The 15,466-nt window shown below is 41.6% G+C and overlaps 1 protein-coding gene across 1 annotated transcript in view; it reads left to right on the forward strand.

The window, feature by feature from the left end:
* LOC140481149 (E3 SUMO-protein ligase ZBED1-like) overlaps nt 1–15,466 on the forward strand; it is an 87,205-nt gene that overhangs the window by 18,813 nt on the left and 52,926 nt on the right. The gene's annotated exons all lie outside the window — the stretch shown is intronic.

Below are 15,466 nucleotides of genomic sequence, written 5' to 3' on the forward strand. Positions count from 1 at the left end.
TGAATATTGAAAATGCGCATTAGGCCTGGTAATACCTGTGGAGAGAAAAATCATCATTATTGAGATACTTTTACTAAACTTGCTCAAGTTTCTCTGTTACTTTGAAAAATTATTTTAATTTCTAAGCAGAGGAAACCGGGGAGTGGGACATGATGGATGTGTATAAAATCATGAAGAGCACAGATAGGGCAGAAAGGAAGGAAGATTTCCCCTTGATTGCTCAGTCTTTTGAGTAGAGGAGTTGGGAAGTCATGATGAAGCTCTAGAGGACATTGGTGAGGCCACTTCTGGAATATTGTGTCCAGTTCTGGTTGCCCAGTTATAAGAAAGTTATTATTAAGCTGGAAGGAGTTCAGAAGAGATTTACCAGGATGTTGCTGCATGTGGAAGTTTTGAGCTATAAAGAAAGACAGGGACTTCTTTTAATGGAGCATAGGAGGTTGAATGGAGACCTTACAGAAGTTAATAAAATAATGAAATATATAGATAGAGTTAATGGTAGTTGTCTTTTCCCTCGGATGGAGGATTTCAAGACTAGAGGACACATTTATAAGGTGAGAGGAGAGAGATTTAAAAAATACATCGGGTGCAAATATTTTACACAGAGGGTGGTTTGCATGTGGAATGTACATCCTGAGGAAGTAATGGATGTGGGTAGAATTAGAATGTTTGAAAGACAGATAAAAACATGAAGGGAGGGCCAAGAGCAGGTAGATGGGACTAGTTTAGTTTGGGATTATATTTGGCATGGAAACTGAAGGGTCTGTTTCCATGCTGCTTGACCCTATGACTCGATCCTTCCATTTCACTGGGTTGTTTCCTGTGCAAAAGATTCCAAACAATGAAACTTATCCTTTGAGATTAATACTAACAAACATTCCTCCTTCCACACTCTGTAGAATGTAGCTGCTAAAGACAACTCGGAACGGAGCTGCACAGATTAGAAGATCTTTATGTTTAATTCCAAGTGCTACCTATGCTCTATCTTGTGATTATAAGCACTGCACATGTCTTACACATATGCACACTGACGTGCTTCCCCAATGCCTGCAATTTAATATTCTCACCCTCATGCTGAAATATTTGCATGATCTCAACCTCCCACATTTTTATAACTTTGTTTCGCTCAATAACCTGTTGCCACATCGTGGACAAAATAATTGTGGATTAGTGGTGCTGGAAGAGCACAGCAGTTCAGGCAGCATCCAAGGAGCTTCGAAATCGTGGCTTTGCCTTTAGTTTTAAGAATATCATCTTCTTCTTCTTCCACTAATAGTATTTCCTGAGTTGGTGTTGTGGGATCTTCTGTGTCCATTCAAGAGGGCAATCAAGCTTCAGTGTATCAGCTCATCCGAAAGATGGCACCTCAGTGACACAACACTCCCTCCGTTCTGCATAGACATAACGCCAGCCTGAATTATGAGCACAAAGTTAAAAATCACATAACATCAGGTTATAGTCCAACAGGTTTAATTGCAGCACTAGCTTTTGGAGTGCTGCTCCTTCATCAGGTGGTTGTGGATTATGTGTGTAAGTCAAAATCAAAACAATCAAAAAACAAGGAAAAATGCTAAAGTCCACCAGGTGTCTCGACCTATGCAGAAAATCAGCCATCGTAGATGCAAAACTGTTTACAATGCTGCATGCCTGAATTATTATAGAAAATGTGTAGATTATGCTGAAAACCAAAGCACTTGCTCATGACAGCCACAGTGTGGGCAAAACATAGTGTGATCATGTCATTGAGAGAGTCTTCTTATTCTAATAGAGTCAGAGAGTCATAGAGATGTACAACACAGAAACAGACACTTCAGTCCAATTTGTCTATGCCGACCAGATATCCCAATCTAATCTAGTCCTATTTCCCAGCACTTGGCTCATATTCCTCGAATTCCTTCCTATTCATATACCCATCCAGATGCCTTTTAAATGTTGTAATTGTACCAGCCTCCCCCAGTTCCTCTGGCAGCTCATTCCATACACGCACCACCCTCTGCATGAAAAAGTTGCCCCTTAGGTCTCTTTTACATCTTTCCCCTCTCACCCTAAACCTATATCCCTAGTTCTGGACTCCCTCACCCCAGTGAAAAGACTTTGTCTATTTATCCTATCCATGACCTTCATGATTTTGAAAACCTCTATGAGGTCACCCCTCAGCCTCTGACGCTCCAGGGAAAACAGCCCCAGCCTATTCAGCCTTTCCCTGTAGCTCAAATTCTCCAACCAAATAGCAATTGTGATAACTTAATGAAGACTTTTATTGCTCATTCTCCCCTTCTTGTCTGTATTGCTGGGTCGTGCTGGGGTTATAGCTCCACAGGCGTTTTTTAGCAAGCAGCTGTTCTTCATGTTTGAAGCCGATGAGTGTCCAATAGAGCAGCTCCACTCTCTCCACTGTTGGCAATAGCCGAGAAACATGACAAGGATGACATTTTAGAGAACTTCAACCCCTTATAATTCAGACTACAGCACATGCACAGAAAAGCCTCCGACTCTGAAAACTCATGAGGTTTCAGCCCGAATTTCAAATGGAATCTCACCAAGACTCAATGGACTATGCAAAGTCACTGTATCACTGCTATGTATGGGATTTTCTGGGCTTTCTTAAGGGCAGAGTCCTTTGACAACACAAAGAAAGAAGAAAATCTGATCTTTATGTCATACTTTCATAAATCCTGGATGCTAATTCCTCTGACCCAGTCTCTGGACAGCCAATAATAACTTTAGTTACTGTTTTCCTACACAAATATTTGTAGAAGCTCTCACCTTCTCTGTTTATATTACAAGCTAGCTTTCTCTCATACTCTGCTTTCTGCCATTTTATTATATTTTTAGTCATCCTTTGCTCAGCCTGCTACTGTACTCACTGTGTGCCCATGACTGCGTCACCAAATACCAGGCTAATGCCATTTACAGGTTTTCTGATGACACCACCATAGTCAGTTGAATCTCAGATGGCGGTGAAACAGACTACAGATGGGAGATGGAAGACATGGAAAAATGGTACACTGAGAACAACCTAGCTCTCAATGCCAGCAAAACCAAGGAACTCATTGTTGACTTTCGGCTGGATGTTACTCATGCCCCCCTACACGTTAACAGCACAGAAGTGGAACAAGTGGAGAGTGATAAGCTCATGGGAGTGGTCATCCACAACAAGCTTTCTTGGACTCTTCATGTGGATGCACTGGATACAAAGGCCCAACAACGTATCTTCTTCCTCAGGTGGTGAACTCGGCCTGGACAATCACAAAGGCCAACCCCCCATCCAAAGAATCCATCTACCAGGCCCGGTGTCAAGGAAAGATCGCCAGCATTCTCAAAGACCCATCCCACCCTGGCAATGTTTCTCTACAACCTTTACCATTGGAGACAAGGTACAGAAGCCTGAACATACGCACTAGCTGCTTTTAGAACAGTTTCTACCCTACTGTTGTTCGAATACTGAATGGATTCACAAACTCTTAACATTCACCTGTACCTGTTCTTTTGTTTTTGCCACTGTTTACTTATTGTTTACTGTCTATGCTACTTAACTCTGTGATCTGCCTGTATTGTTCGCAAGACAAAGCTTTTCACTGTGCCTCGATACACATGACAATACATTCGATTTAATTCCATTCAATTCCTCTGACCTAATGCAAGATTTGCGCATGTTTCTTTCAAATTAATAATTTTGTTAAATTTATTACTCGGCCACTGATGATATATCTTGAATAAAGAGCCATTCTTTCTCACTGAGCTAAACACTTGCTGAGTTACTAAATATCTCCCTTAAAGACTCACCATGACAACTGTCCCAGGTTTTAATTTAACTTCCCTGTTCACCCTGTTCACCTTCGTCATCCGTCATAGCTGCTTTTGTTTAAGTTTAAAACATGACCCATGGGCCTTTGCTACTCGCTTTCAAAATGAACATAAAATTCTATCATGTTGTGATCACTATCTCTTAGATGCTCCATTACCATACGGTTATTGAATAATTCTGTCTCATTGTACTTCACCAGGTCTAGGAAAGCCTGCCCAGCACTTTAAATTGTCCTGAAAAAACCTTCTAAGAACTAATTTTCAAGACTCTCTGGACCAATCTGGGTACTCCCATTCTGCATGTAGATTAAAATCACCCATTAGTGGGGTTGTGGTAATTTTCTTACACAACTCATTTATTTCTCCCTGTATGCTCCTACTTCTATTAATGACCTCTTTCCATTGTTATTTATCATCTCTACCCAAATTGATTCCACTTCTTGATACTTCAGTTATAATCATCTTTCAATCCAATGTGGATCTGAGACCTCCTTCCCAGAGTATGAAGAAAGAGTTGAGTTTAATTCAGATAAATGTGAGGTGCTGCTTTATGGGAAAGCAAATCAGAGCAGGACTTATACACTTAATGGTAAGGTCCGAGGGGGTGTTGCTGAAAGAAGAGACCTTGGAATGCAGGTTCATAGCTCCTTGAAAGTGGAGTCGCAGGTAGGTAGGATAGTGAAGAAGGCATTTGGTATGCTTTCCTTTATTGGTCAGAATATTGAGTACAGGAATTGGGAGTTTATGTTGCGGCTGTACAGGACATTGGTTAGGCCACTGTTGGAATATTGCATGCAATTCTGGTCTCCTTCCTATCGGAAAGATGTTGTGAAACTTGAAAGGGTTCAGAAAAGATTTACAAGGATGTTGCCAGGGTTGGAGGATTTGAGCTACAGGGAGAGGCCGAACAGGCCGGGGCTGTTTTCCCAGGAGCATCGAAGGCTGAGGGGTGACCTTATAGAGGTTTACAAAATTATGAGGGGCATGGATCAGGTAAATAGGCAAAGTCTTTTCCCTGGGGTGGGGGAGTCCAGAACATGAGGGCATAGGTTTAGGGTGAGAGAGGAAAGATATAAAAGAGACCTAAGGGGCATCATTTTCATGCAGAGGGTGGTACGTGTATGGAATGAGCTGCCAGAGGAAGTGGTGGAGGCTGGTACAATTGCAACATTTAAGAGGCATTTGAATGGGTATATGAATAGGAAGGGTTTGGTGGAATATGGGCCGGGTGCTGGCAGGTGGGACTAGATTGGGTTGGGATATTTGGTTGGCATGGACGGGTTGGGCCGAAGGGTCTGTTTCCATGCTGTACATCTCCATGACTCTACAGAGATTGGAGACGCATTGATAGTTATTGTCCAAAGTTCCATCAATTCTAGCAGTATTCTGGGGTGACATGGTGGCTCAATAGTTAGCACTGCTGCCTCACAGAGCCAGGGACCTGGGTTTGCTTCCACTCTCAGGTTATGATCTGTTTGGAGTTGACACATACTCCCTCTGTTTGTGTGGGTTTCCTTGCACAGTCCAAAGATGTGCAGGTTAAGTGGATTGGCTGTGCTAAATTGCCCATAGTGTTCAGGGATGTGCAGGTTGGGTGGATTAGCCATGGGAAACACAGGCTGACTGGTATATGGTTTAGGGTGAGTCTGGGTGGGATGCTGTTACAATTGGTCCGTGTGGACTTGATGGGCTGAATGGCCTGCATCCACACTGTAGGGTTTCGATGATTCCTGCAGACTGGAAAATAGCAAATGTAACCCCACTTTTTAAGAAGGAAGGAAGAAAGAACAGTGAGGACTTCAAATCCATTAGTATGATATCAGGAGGAAGAATGCTGGAATATGCCATAAAAGATGTAAAAACTGGACACCTTGAAAATATCTTTACAATTGGGCAGAGTCAGCACAAATTTATAAAAGTGAAATTATGTTTGAGATATCTTTTGGGATATTTTGGAGCATGGATAAAGGAGAACCAGCAGATGTGGCACATTTGTAATTTTGGAAAGCTTTTGATAACATCCCAATCAGAAGACCATTATACAGAACTAGCGCATATGTTTGTGGTTAATAGAAACAAAGATTAAGAATAAATGGATCTTTCTCAGGATGATGTGGTTAACTAGTGGACAAGATCCAAAATTCTCATTCTTGTTTTTGAATCCATCCATAGCTTTGCAGCCCCCTACTTCTGTAGTTTTGTCCAACCCCACAACTATCTGGGATAGCTGCATTCCACTAACAGTGTGTGATTGAACAGCAGTGGCTTTATCACTGTTGACTGCCTCACTTTCAGCTAACAGGGTCACAAGTTTTGGAATACTGCTCTAATACATCTGCAACATTCTACTTCATATTGTCCTTTGAATACACACCTTAAAACTAACCAAGCTTGTGGCTCTAGAATTTAGAAAGTTAAGGTGTGGTCTGATTGAAGTCTTTAAGATATAAGCAGGAAAAGACAGGTTAGATAGAGATAAATTATTTCCGCTGGTTGGAGCTTCTAGAACTAGGAGGGCATAGCCTAAAAATCAAAGCTAGACCACACAGGAAAGATGTTAGGAAACATTTTAAACACAAAGAGTGGTAGATGTTTGGAAATTTCTTCTTCTTTGTGGGCGGCATGGTGGCACAGTGGTTAGCACTGCTACCTCACAGCGCCAGAGACCCGGGTTCAGTTCCCAACTCAGGTGACTAACTGTGTGGAGTTTGCACGTCCTCCCCGTGTCTGTGTGGGTTTCCTCTGGGTGCTCCGGTTTCCTCCCACAGTCCAAAGATGTACAGGTCAGGTGAATTGGCCATGCTAAATTGCCCGTAGTGTTAGGTAAGGGGTAAATGTAGGGGTATGGGTGGGTTGCGCTTCGGCGGGGCGGTGTGGACTTGTTGGGCCGAAGGGCCTGTTTCCACACTGTAAGTAATCTAATCTAAAAAAAATGGCAATAGTTGCTGGATTTGTTGTTAATTTAAATCTGAGAGAGATACATTTTTGTTAAGCAAAGATTTTAAAGAATAAGGGCCAAAGATATACTTATGGGATTTGACTACACATCAGTCATAATGTCATCGAGTCATAGAGTCATCGAGCTGTACAGCACAGAAGCAAACGATTTGGTTCAACTCATCCATGCCGACAAGATATCCTAAATCAACCTAGTCCCATTTGCCAGCATTTGGCTCATATTCCTCCAAACCTTTCCTATTCATATACACCTACAGGTGCCTTTTAAAAGTTGTAATTGTACCAGCGTGCACCACTTCCTCTGGCAGCTCATTCCATATATGCACCACCCTCTGTATGAAAACGTTGCCCCTTAGGTCCCTTTTAAATCTTCCCATTCTCACCTTAAACTTATGCCTTATCGCTTTGGACCATGCCCCGCACCCTGGGGAAATGATAGTGGCTATTCATCCTATCCATACCCCTCATGATTTTATAAACCTCTATAAAGTCACCCCTTCTCCTCCAAAGATCTGACACTCCAGGGAAAATAGCCCCAGCCAATTTAGCCTCTCCCTATAGCTCCATCCCTCCAAGCCTGGCAACGTTCTTGTAAGTCTTTTCTGGACCCTTTCAAGTTTCACAACATCTTTCCTATAGCAGGGAGACCAGAATTGAGCACAGTGTTCCAGAAGTGGCCCAACCAATGTCCTGCTCAGCCACAACGTGACCTCCCGGCTCTTGTACTCAATGCACTGACCAATCAAGCCAAGCATATCAAAAGCCTTCTTCACTATCCTGTCAAGGAACAATGAACCTGTACTCCAAAGTCTCTTTGTTCAGCAACACTCCCCAGGACCTTACCAGTAGGTGTAGAAGTCCTGCCCTGACTTGCCTTTCCAAAATGCAGTACTCCACATTTATCTAAGTTCAACTCCATTTGCCACTCCTCAGCCCATTGGCCCATCTGGTCAAGGTCCTATTGTACTCTGAGGTAACGTCATTTGCTGTCCACTACTCTTCCAATATTGGTGTCATCTGCAAACTTACTAATCATACCTCCTGTGTTCACATCAAAATCATTTATATAAATGACAAAAAGCAGCGGACCCAGCACTGATCCTTGTGACACACCACTGGTTTCAGGCCTCCAGTATGAAAAGCAATCCTGCACCACCACCCTCTGTCTTCTACCTTTGAGCCAGTTCTGTATCCAGTTGACTATTTGTTTCTGTATTCCATGCGATCTAACCTTGCTAACGAGTCTTTGAATAGCAGAACAGGCTCAAGGGGCCGAATGGCCTACTCCTCTTTCTGTGTTCCCCGATCCAATATCTCCTTTTCTGATTCAGTGTCACATTTTGTTTTAAAATGCTCGTGCAGAAAGGCTTGAAACATTTCATTATGTTAAAGACAAATATCAGTTTTTGTTGAATAATTAAAGATGTGTAATCATGCCTCTGTCATCGCTCCCCTTGATTATTCTAAAATTATTGGATGTAATCCATTCAGACCAGAGGCTTTATTCTCAATGAATTTCAGTAGCTTACCGAATCTATTATTTTCCTCTATTTTAATAGCAGTTTTATCAATTCTAATCTCATGTTCTGATGTCACATCCACCTGGTCTGTTTCCCTAATAAATATTGAAGCAAACTAATTCTTTAACATTCCTGCTGTTGCACTTTCATTGCCTGTGATTTTATCTTGTGTATTACCTGATGTTGATATTGCCATCCCAAATGTCATTATTTATGTAGTGACAGCCATAGAGTTGTACAGCACGAAAACAGACTCTTCAGTCCAACTTGTCCATGCTGACAAGATATCTTAAATAAATCTAGTCCCATTTGCCAGCGTTTGTCAATATCCCTCTAAACCCTTCCTATTAATATACCCATCCAGGTGCCTTTTAAATGTGTAATTGTACCAGCCTCCACCGCTTCCTCTGGCAGCTCATTCCATACATGCACCACCATCTGCATGAAAAAGTTAACCCTTAGGTCCCTTTTAAATCTTTCCCCTCTCACATTAAACCTTTGCCCCCTAGTTTCCCCTACCCTGCGATAAAGATCTTGGTTATTCTCCTTACTCATTTTCCTCATAACTTATAAACCTCTACAAAGTAAACAATTGGGATCCCAGCACGGAGCCCCATGGCACCCAACTTGTCACTGCCTGCCACTCTGAAAAGGACCTGTTTATTCCAACTCTCTGCTTCCTGTCTGCCAACCAGTTCTCTATCCATGCCAGTACATTACCTCCAATATCATGAGCTTTAATTTTCCTTGCTAATCTCATGTCTGGAAACTTGTCAAAAGCCTTTCAAAAGTCCAGATGTTTCTCCCTTGTCCACTCTACTGATCACATCCTCAAAAAATTCCAGATGATTTGTCAAACATGATTTCCCTTTAGATGAAAGTGAGGACTGCAGATGCTGGATATCAGAGTCAAGATTAGAGTGTTGCTGGAAAAGCACAGCAGGTCAGGCAGCATCCAAGGAGCAGGAGCATCGACTTTTTGGGCATAAGCCCTTCTTCATGATTCCCCTTTAGTGAATCCACGCTAACTAGGACCAATCCTGTCACCGCTTTCCAAATGCTCAGTTATTACATCCTTTACATTGCAAAATCAGGAAGGCAGATTATTATCTGAATGATGGTGGTTTAGGAAAAGGTGAGGTGTAATGAGACTTGGGTGTCATGGTGGAACAGTTACTGAAGGTTGGCATGCAGGTGCAGCAGGCACTGAGGAAAGCTAATGGCATGCTGGCCTTCAGAGTGAGAGGATTGGAGCAGAGATGTCTTGCTGCAGTTATATTCTGGACCTTTGTAAGGCCACACCTTGAATATTGTGTGCAGTTTTGGTCTCCTAGTCAAAAGAAGAACATTCTTGCTATTGAGGGAGTCCAGCGATGATTTACCTGACCGATTCCCGGATGGCAGGGCTGACATATGGGGAAAGACTGGATTGATTGGGTTTGTATTCCCTAGAATTTAGAAGAATGAGGGGACATCGCATAAAAAAATCTAAGATTGTGGTGGGATTGGATAGGCTAGATGTGGGAAGAATGTTACTGATTTGGGGAAGTCCACAATTAGGGGTCAGAGTCTCAGAATAAGGAGTAAGTCATTCAGGACTGAGATGAGGAAAAAGTTCTTCATTCAGGGAGTTGTGAACCTATGGAATTCACTCCCACAGGAAGCTGTTGGAGCCAGTACATTGTATATATTCAAGACGGAGCTGGATATGGCCCCTGTGGCTAAAGGGATCAAGGGGTATGGAGAGAAAGCGAAAATGGTTTACTGACATTGCATAATCAGCCATGATAATATTGAACTGTGGTGCAGGCTTGAAGGGTCCAATGGCCTACTCCTGCTCCTATTTTCTATATTTTTCTGTCATCCTTCAACCTCTGACACGCCAATGAAAACAGCCCCAGCCTAGCCTGCCTCTCCCTATAGCTCAAATCTTCAGCCCTGGCAGCATCCTTGTAAATCTTTTCTGAACCCTTTCAAGTTTCACAACATCTTTCCTATAGCAGGAAGATCAGAATTGAAGGCAGTGTTCCAAAAGTGGCTTAGTCAATGTCCTGTACATCACATCCCAACTCCTATACTCAATGCACTGACGGTACTTGTAGAATACTTTTAAAATTTTGTGTTTTGTTCCTTAACAATTTTATTTCATGAATTTATTTCTGTGTCTTGAAGGATGATAGGAGAGGTGATGGTGTAATGGTTAATAGTGTAATTAATTAATAATTAACACTTTAATATTAAATTAATAATCCAGAACTCAATGGAATTGGGGATCATGGGATTGAAGCCACAATAGCAAATGGTGCAAATTGCATTAAAGAATAGTCTTGAATTGAAAAACTAGTCTAACGGTGACTATTTTAAATTTAAAAAGAGCCTTGTTCACTAATGTCCTTAAGGGAAGAAAACCCATTCTTGACTACAGGCATGAAACTCCAGACTCACAACAATATGGTTGACCCTTAACAATCAGGGATGGGCAATAAATATTGGCCGAGCCAGTGATGTTCACACCCTGTAAATAAATTTGAAAAAAGGCTTAGGCATTGGAAAGTTGGTCACAGGTGGCATCTGTGTTCACTGGCTTGGAGGGCCAGCCTTTGATGCTCGCCTTTAACTTATAAAATTACATTCATAAAAGCAAAGGTCAACTATGGGATCAAAATGAAAAATACATGCATAAATGCAAAGTGTTATGCAATACTCTCACAAAGTGGATCAAATTGATCAGAAGAAGAGATCGTCATCGCAAAATAACTGACAGCTGCTCTGAAAAGCTGAGAATATTCATCTGTGGAGAGAGAAATAGAATTGATGGACCAAAGCTTCCAATGAATCTCAATCACCGTTGCCTTGCCGCTCTGCTTTGTTTGCTCCTCTGCCCCAGAGGCTCCCTGTTTCTGCTCTAACTTGGACTCCCTCACAAGCACGGAGCATACCTGTTCCACAAACCTTTAAGCCCAGTGTAGGATCAACCCTGGAGGACAATGCATACCCTTGTTTTACCACAGTAACTGCTATTTTGTAAATATTGTGATCAGGCTGCCACCTCTACCACAGCACTGAAATAATCTTAACCAAAGTGGTAAATGATACTGGTATCATGTATCATTTCTTTGCTTACCTCCTTATCCTCTCTCAAAACATAATGTTGACAGAGCTGAGCTTGCTATTGTTGCTTCAGTGCCTAGGTCAACACCAAGTGTTTCTTTTCATTCCTTTCTTGAAATATTTTTAGTGGATTGATACTACTGCGTGGCTCGCAGGGGGCACTTAAGTGTCAGCCGCATTTCCGTGGGTCGGGAGTCAAATGCAGGCCAGACCTGGAAGAGACGGCAGTTTTTATTCTCTAAAGGACATTGCTGAACAAGTTGTTTGAGAGCAATCAATGTGGTAATCATTAGAATTTTAATTCCAGCTATCATTCAATTCAAATTTCACCATCTGCTGTGATGTCATTTGAATATAGAACATCTTCTGGGTCTCTGGATTTCTGGTCAAGTGCCAATACCATCCAAACATTGCATCCCCCTGTCTGGTGAACTTCCTTCACCCTTCACCTGTCTAGGTGCTATCTAGGCTCAGGAAGTTCCTCTGTTACATAGAAACAGAAGAAGGCCATTTAGGTCCTTGAGTCAGCTGCATGTTATAAAGAGATCATGCTAATCTACAAACAACTCCATAACCTTCACCACCTCTCTCTCTTTGTTCCTTTAATCACACCTTAAAATTCATCTCTTGAACAAGTTATTAAAGAAATCTCTCTTTTAAATCTCTGATAATATTTTTGTGAGTTGTCTTGGGGTACTTTAATATGTGAAATGTAATGTGTAAACACAAATTGTCATGGCAAGCTAAAGTTGTCAAACAGCCATCTCCCAGGGAGTCTTATCTTATTTCATTCTAAACTTTTCACGTCCTAATGTCAACTTAAAGCTTCTTTTTCAGTGCTGGCAGGAAAAATTTGCATGTCATACACTTCTATTATTGAGGCTAAACAGTTCGATGGTGGCCTGTGATCGTTCTCACGGTCCCCATTCAGCGATATAAAATTTATTCTTAGTATGTCTCAAGAGCATAAGATTAACACAGCAGCAAAAATGCAAAGAAATGTGTGACACCACTGCATATGATAGAAACCTACGCTCAGTGAGGAAGACAGCATTTAGGAGGAGAGATTAAGATCTTGATGAGAGATCTGATCAAGGACATTTTCAAGGTGCAAAAGGAGTTAAGAAATGTCAATCAGGGAGAAGAGTGTTAATGTATTCAAAGGCCAGATGGTAAAGTAGGGAACCAGATGCCAATCCTTTTACATAGCAATTATTATTATAAATTTTATTGAATACCAGATTTATGTACAGAATGCAGCATTATATATGTCAGCCTTTTCCCGCGAGGAGAAAGTGAGGACTGCAGATGCTAGAGAGTTAGAGTCAAAAAGTGTGGTGCTGAAAAAGCACAGCAGGTAGTATTCGAGGAGCAGGAGAGTCAATGTGTTCGGCATATGCCCTTCATCAGAAATGGGGTCCCCTAGGAGACAAGAAAAGGGTTGACAATAGGCTGATTAGCCAAACATCTATTGTCAGAATCAATTATTAAGGAAGTAATAGGAGTACATTTGGAAAATCATAATTTAATCAAGCAGAATTTTCATGACTTCATGAAAGGGAGGTCATGTCTGACTAATTTATTGCAGCTTTTCAAGGAAATCACAGCCGGTGTGAGTAGAGGGGAACCTATAGATATGTCTATTTGGAACTCCAGTTGGCTTTCAGCAAGGTACATCACAAAAGATTGTCATAAAATAAGAGCCCATGGTGTTGGAGGTAGTACATCTGCATGGATAGAGAATTGACTAATGGGCAGGAATCAGAGAGTAGAGTGAGGAGGTTTCTTTTTCAGGATGGTGAGCTGTGACCAATGGGTTCCTCAGGGATCAGTGCTCAGTGTTGGGACCACAACTGTTTGCTATATATATTAATGACTTGGAGGGAGGAAGGAAGTGAATATAGTGTTGCCAAATTTGCAAATTATATCAAAATAGATGGAAAGGTAAATTGCAAAAGGGATACAAACAGTTTATAGAGAGATATCGATAGATTAAGCAAGGGGGTAAAAAGTTGGAAATGGAGTATGATTTGGGAAAATAGGGAATAGTTCATTTTGGAAGAGAGAACAAAAGAACAGAGTATTATTTAGATGGAGAAAAACAGCAGAAATCAGCAATACAAAAGGACTTGTTATAGAGACATACAGCATGGAAACCCTTCGGTCCAATCAATCCATGCCAACCATAATCATAAACTAAACAAGTTCCACTTGCCTACTCCTGGCCCATACTCCTTCAAACCAATTCTATTCATGTACTTATCTAAGTGTTTTTCAAATGTAACCGTGCCCAAATCTACCACTTCCTCAGAATGTTCAGAGAACCATCCTCTGTGTAAAAGAATTGCTGCTCATGTCTTTTTAAAATATCTCTCCTCTCACCTTAAAAATGCGACTTCTAGTCTTGAAATCCCCACCCTAGGGAAAAGATGCCTATCATTAACCCTATTTATACCCCTCATGATTTTATAAACCCTCAACTTCCTGCTTTCCAATGAAAAATGTCCCAGCCTCTCCAGCCTTTCTTTATAACTCCAACCTTCCATACCTGGCAACATCCTGGTAAGTCTCTTCTGAACCCTCTTCAGCTTAATAATATCTTTCCTAGAAACCTACAAAGCCAACACACAGGTGCAGCAGGTAATCAGGAAGGCTGATGGAATGTTGGCCCTTATTTCAAGGGTTGGGGTAGAAGTGCTGGGAAGTCTAACTCCAAACTATACAAAGTGCTGGTGAGACCACATCTGGAATACTGTGAGCACTTTGGGCTGCCCTTATTGAGGAAAAATACAATTTCATTGAAGGCACATCAGTGAAGGTTCAGTAGGATGATCCCTGTAAGGAGAAATTGTCTTATGAGCAAAGGCTAAACAGGTTGGAATGCAACATACAGGAGTTTAGAAAAATGAGCAGCGATTTCTTGAAACATATAGAATTCTTAAGGACCTTGATAGGGTAAGTGCTGTGAGAATGTTTCTCTTCGTAAGAGAGCCCAGGCCCAGAAAGCATAGTTTCAGAATGAAAGGGCACCAATTTAAGGCTTGGGTAAGGAGGAATTTCTTTTCACAGAAGGTTGTGAGTATTTTGAACATTTTATCACAGATACCAGCCTCAATGGGGCCACATGCCTGCTCCTGTTCCTAATCCCTATGTCTAATGAAACACCATTTATCACAGAAGGCTCTCAATATACATGCAGGAGATATTTTCTAACAAATTGTGCAGACATGTTGTGACATCCATGTAACAGATGAAACTTGAGCTCAGGCCTCCCGGCTCAGAAGTAGAAACTGTACCACTGTGCCACAGGAGTCGCTATTTGTGTTCAAGATATAGTGCTGCTGACGGAACAACAGTTATAGAGTCATAGAGATGTACAGCATATATGCCCTGTATGAAAAAGCCCTTTAAGCTATGTTGTGCAATAGTATTTTGATATAGCATCCTCCTTTTCCCTCCATTTTAGATATTTTTAATCAACTTGTTCAGGGGTGTTAGGACACACCTCTGGGGCAGATGAGTCTTGAATCCAGGCTTCCTGGAACAGAGGAGAGGACTCTACCACTGCACCACAAGAGCCCATAATATGTGCTCAACACATGCTAAGACACACTACTAGTGGAGGCAAGACCTGAATCCAAGCCTTCTGGCCTTGAGATAGGGGCACTACCACTGTACCACAAAACCCATAGAAAATATGCTCAAGAATCAATCAGTACACTTCATCTGTATATCCTTAACTGTAGCAATACAGTGAAAATACAGTTGACAAGGAGATCGAGGAATGCAGTTCTAAGAGATGAAGGAGCTGCTGTAATGGTTTGATGAAAGGAGGAGATGTACAACATTTTTGTATTATAAGAAACTGGCCATAGTTGTTCAATCATTTAATCAATGGGAGGATTGTTGGTGTGATGTCAGTGCTATTCCACAGAGTTGGAATTTAATGAGAAGAGCTTCAGATAAACATCCTCCACCCCATTGACACCAATTTGTTATCTTACTCAGTGATATGACTACAGCAGAATATGGTCAAGTATTACCACAATGGGGTGGTGGGTTGAGGAGGC

The sequence above is a fragment of the Chiloscyllium punctatum genome, chromosome 9 (genome assembly GCF_047496795.1).
Source record: "Chiloscyllium punctatum isolate Juve2018m chromosome 9, sChiPun1.3, whole genome shotgun sequence".
NCBI lineage: Eukaryota > Metazoa > Chordata > Chondrichthyes > Orectolobiformes > Hemiscylliidae > Chiloscyllium > Chiloscyllium punctatum.